The 5,000-nt window shown below is 62.6% G+C and overlaps 1 pseudogene; it reads left to right on the top strand.

Annotated features, from left to right (window-relative positions):
* LOC124773307 overlaps window positions 1–5,000 on the top strand; it is a 7,832-nt pseudogene that overhangs the window by 926 nt on the left and 1,906 nt on the right.

Genomic DNA, 5,000 nt, shown 5'->3' with positions numbered 1-5,000 from the left:
TTGAAACACGGACCAAGGAGTCTAACATGTGCGCGAGTCATTGGGCTGTACGAAACCTAAAGGCGTAATGAAAGTGAAGGTCTCGCCTTGCGCGGGCCGAGGGAGGATGGGGCTTCCCCGCCCTTCACGGGGCGGCGGCCTCCGCACTCCCGGGGCGTCTCGTCCTCATTGCGAGGTGAGGCGCACCTAGAGCGTACACGTTGGGACCCGAAAGATGGTGAACTATGCCTGGCCAGGACGAAGTCAGGGGAAACCCTGATGGAGGTCCGTAGCGATTCTGACGTGCAAATCGATCGTCGGAGCTGGGTATAGGGGCGAAAGACTAATCGAACCATCTAGTAGCTGGTTCCCTCCGAAGTTTCCCTCAGGATAGCTGGTGCTCGTACGAGTCTCATCCGGTAAAGCGAATGATTAGAGGCCTTGGGGCCGAAACGACCTCAACCTATTCTCAAACTTTAAATGGGTGAGATCTCCGGCTTGCTTGATATGCTGAAGCCGCGAGCAAACGACTCGGATCGGAGTGCCAAGTGGGCCACTTTTGGTAAGCAGAACTGGCGCTGTGGGATGAACCAAACGCCGAGTTAAGGCGCCCGAATCGACGCTCATGGGAAACCATGAAAGGCGTTGGTTGCTTAAGACAGCAGGACGGTGGCCATGGAAGTCGGAATCCGCTAAGGAGTGTGTAACAACTCACCTGCCGAAGCAACTAGCCCTGAAAATGGATGGCGCTGAAGCGTCGTGCCTATACTCGGCCGTCAGTCTGGCAGTCATGGCCGGTCCTTGCGGCCGGCCGCGAAGCCCTGACGAGTAGGAGGGTCGCGGCGGTGGGCGCAGAAGGGTCTGGGCGTGAGCCTGCCTGGAGCCGCCGTCGGTGCAGATCTTGGTGGTAGTAGCAAATACTCCAGCGAGGCCCTGGAGGGCTGACGCGGAGAAGGGTTTCGTGTGAACAGCCGTTGCACACGAGTCAGTCGATCCTAAGCCCTAGGAGAAATCCGATGTTGATGGGGGCCGTCATAGCATGATGCGCTTTGTGCTGGCCCCCGTTGGGCGAAAGGGAATCCGGTTCCTATTCCGGAACCCGGCAGCGGAACCGATACAAGTCGGGCCCCTCTTTTAGAGATGCTCGTCGGGGTAACCCAAAAGGACCCGGAGACGCCGTCGGGAGATCGGGGAAGAGTTTTCTTTTCTGCATGAGCGTTCGAGTTCCCTGGAATCCTCTAGCAGGGAGATAGGGTTTGGAACGCGAAGAGCACCGCAGTTGCGGCGGTGTCCCGATCTTCCCCTCGGACCTTGAAAATCCGGGAGAGGGCCACGTGGAGGTGTCGCGCCGGTTCGTACCCATATCCGCAGCAGGTCTCCAAGGTGAAGAGCCTCTAGTCGATAGAATAATGTAGGTAAGGGAAGTCGGCAAATTGGATCCGTAACTTCGGGATAAGGATTGGCTCTGAGGATCGGGGCGTGTCGGGCTTGGTCGGGAAGTGGGTCAGCGCTAACGTGCCGGGCCTGGGCGAGGTGAGTGCCGTAGGGGTGCCGGTAAGTGCGGGCGTTTAGCGCGGGCGTGGTCTGCTCTCGCCGTTGGTCGGCCTCGTGCTGGCCGGCGGTGCAGGATGCGCGCGCCTGCGCGGCGTTCGCGCCCCGGTGCTTCAACCTGCGTGCAGGATCCGAGCTCGGTCCCGTGCCTTGGCCTCCCACGGATCTTCCTTGCTGCGAGGCCGCGTCCGCCTTAGCGTGCTCCTCCGGGGGCGCGGATTCTCTTCGGCCGCCATTCAACGATCAACTCAGAACTGGCACGGACTGGGGGAATCCGACTGTCTAATTAAAACAAAGCATTGCGATGGCCCTAGCGGGTGTTGACGCAATGTGATTTCTGCCCAGTGCTCTGAATGTCAACGTGAAGAAATTCAAGCAAGCGCGGGTAAACGGCGGGAGTAACTATGACTCTCCCACCCACAAGCACGGCCGCGGGAAGGCCAGCCTCTCCTCTCCTGCGGTCTTCTCCCCTTCTCGTGGGCCCGCTGATTTTCGCAGAGTGGAAGACCGCACCAGGGGCTTGGGGGGGTTACCAGCCCCCCCTCGCACTATCCCTTTGTTAGTTGGGGGCAGTATTCAGAGAAAAAGTGGTGGCCCTTCCGCTGAAGGTGCCACCCCAACTTCCCCAGCACCTAGCCGGCCAACCGGCCGTGCCGAAAATTTTGTAACTTTTGCAGCTATGTATACCTGTAGTGAGTGCCACCGCAGCTTCACCACCAAGAACGGTCTCGGGGTCCATCGCCGCCGCCAACACCTTGCGGCCGCCAACGCGGAGATCGTCACGGAGAGGCATCGCGCGAGGTGGACGGAGGAAGAAGTCCTGTCGCTCGCCAAGGCAGAGGCCGAACTGTTCCTCGAGAGGGACGCCCGGTTCTTCTTTGTAAATCAAGAACTCATCAGGATGTTCCCCGACCGAACGCTTGAGGCAATCAAGTGCCGACGGCGGCAAGCTGCCCACAAGCAGCTTGTCCGCCAATTCATGGAGGCGCTTGAGATCGGTCGGGGGGAAGAGCCGGCGTCCCGCCGGGGAGCAGCGAGCCCGCTGCCTGACGCGGGCGAGGCCGCTGCGCCGCCCGTCGACGCAGCCGAGGACTCCGCGGCCGACACCACCGGGCCGCCGCCGGAGGGGCCGACTGACGCCGCCATCTGGGAGCATCTGGCGGGGCTACCCGCTTCCGCCCAGCGTTTCTCTGCCCTGGATCGTGTCATAGGTCTGGGGCGGGGCACGCCGCCCGATGTCATCCTGGGCATGCTCCCGGATGCCCTTGCGTCGGTCGGGTCCAGAGGGGAGAGATCGATCACCAGGACACAGCGGCCGCGCCAACCATCGAAGCGGCCGCCTGCCGCGCCGCCGACGCAGAAGCGCAAGCGGCGCCGCTGGGAGTACGCGAGAACGCAGGATGCCTTCCGACGGTCGCGTGCACGTTGCGTGCGCGGCCTCTTGGATGGCACCCTGCTCCAGCCGCCACCTGCCATCCCTGGTCTGCTGGACTTCTGGGCGGACCTCTTCACCAAGAAGCCCATCTCCACCGCGGGCTTCATTCGTGACCGCCTCCTCCCGCACTCAGAGCCTGTCGCTCTTGAGTGCATATGGGGGCCGGTCACACATGAGGAGGTCGCCGCCGCGTTGCCGCCCAGGGGATCAGCAGCCGGGCCGGACGGCCTTACCCCAGCGGAGTTGCGGCGCCTGCCGCACGAAGTCCTGGTGAAAGTGATGAATCTCTTCCTTCTGGCCCGCGCCCTTCCGGAACGCCTGCTTCGCGCGCGGACGTCCCTTCTCCCGAAAACGGCTGCACCAACATCCCCCGCTGACTTTCGCCCCATTACGGTCTGCTCGGTGTTGGCGCGGACCTTTCACAAGGTTCTCGCGTCACGCCTGATGCGCGCATGTGCTGTGGACGAACGTCAGCGGGCATTCATCCCTCGGGATGGGATGTTGGAAAATACCTTCATCTTGGACACTGCTCTCACCGACGCAGTTCGCTCCTGCCGCTCTGTCTTTGTGGCGTCGATCGACGTATCTAAGGCATTCGATTCGGTAGATCATGCTGCCCTTCGCCCCGTGCTGAAGGCGCATGGCCTGCCGGATTGCTTTGTCGAGTATGTCGAGCGGTGCTACGAGGGCAGCACGACAGTGATAGCGGACGGCGCCGGCGTGGGCGTGTCTGTGCAGCCAGCACGGGGCGTTCGCCAGGGCGATCCCCTCTCCCCCCTCCTGTTCAACTTTGCGGTGGACTACGTTTTAGGCCAACTGCCCTCCCACATCGGAGCTCGGATCCTCGGTCGCAGAGTCAACGCTGCGGCCTTTGCAGATGACGTCTTGCTGTTTGCAGCGACCCCGAGGGGCTTGCAGTCCCTCATCGACGCAGCTACCGCAGCCCTCGCCCACCTGGGGCTGCAGATCAACGCCCGGAAGTGTTTCACCCTCGCCTTAGTCGCGTCAGGGCGCGAGAAGAAGGTGAAGGTGGACAGCAATGTCACCTTCACAGCAGGCAATACCACCATGCCTGCCCTGCGTGTGGGTGAAACCTTCCGGTACCTGGGGCTGCAATTTTCCACGGCGGGTCGCTGTGTCTTCAATCCACGTAGCCACCTGGTGGAGCAGCTTGACGTCATCTCCCGAGCTCCGCTGAAGCCGCAACAGCGCCTCCACGCTCTCACCAACGTACTTCTCCCTGGCCTGTACCACGGGCTGGCCCTCAGCCGCACCCGGGTGGGTGCATTGAAGTCGGCCGACGTTACCATCCGGGCCGCCGTCAGGAGATGGTTCCGCCTTCCGGCGGACACCCCCCTGGGATACTTCCACGCTCCTGTTGCCCAGGGGGGCCTCGGCATTCCATCTTGCCGATGGATGGGTCCGACCCTCCGTCGGTCCCGTCTCCTGGCGCTGAAGAAGATAGGGCCAGCCTGCGACGGTGCAGGCATGGATGAGGTGCAGCGTGAGATCGAGGTGCTGGAGCGCCACCTAATGTGGGAGGGCCACCTCCTCAAATCGTCAACGCAGGTTGGGGAAATGTGGGCGGCGCGCCTACACATCGCCATTGACGGTGCGGCACTGTCATCTTCTGCCGCCGTCAGTGGCCAACATCAGTGGGTCGCCGACACCAGTCGCCTGCTATCTGGGCGTGAATACATCGACGCCCTCCGCGCCCGCATCAACGCCTTCCCTACGAAGGCACGGCGCAGTCGCGGGCGGGAGGCGGACACCAGATGCCGCGCGGGGTGCCAGGCCGTGGAGACCGCCAACCACGTACTTCAGGCTTGCTTTAGGACGCACGGGTCCCGGGTCAAGCGCCATGACGCTGTAGTGCGTTATGTCGCCCGTGGACTCGCGCAGAGGGGCTTCAATGTCTCTGTGGAGCCCCACCTCCGAACACCTGAGGGCATCCGCAAGCCTGACGTGGTGGCGGTCAAAGACGGCATCGCCCGCGTGGTCGACGCCCAGATAGTCGGAGACCACCTCCGGCTCG

The sequence above is a fragment of the Schistocerca piceifrons genome, unplaced genomic scaffold (genome assembly GCF_021461385.2).
Source record: "Schistocerca piceifrons isolate TAMUIC-IGC-003096 unplaced genomic scaffold, iqSchPice1.1 HiC_scaffold_951, whole genome shotgun sequence".
Lineage (NCBI taxonomy): Eukaryota > Metazoa > Arthropoda > Insecta > Orthoptera > Acrididae > Schistocerca > Schistocerca piceifrons.
The sequence above is the reverse complement of the archived record's forward strand: the minus strand, read 5'-3'. Positions and strand labels throughout refer to the sequence as shown.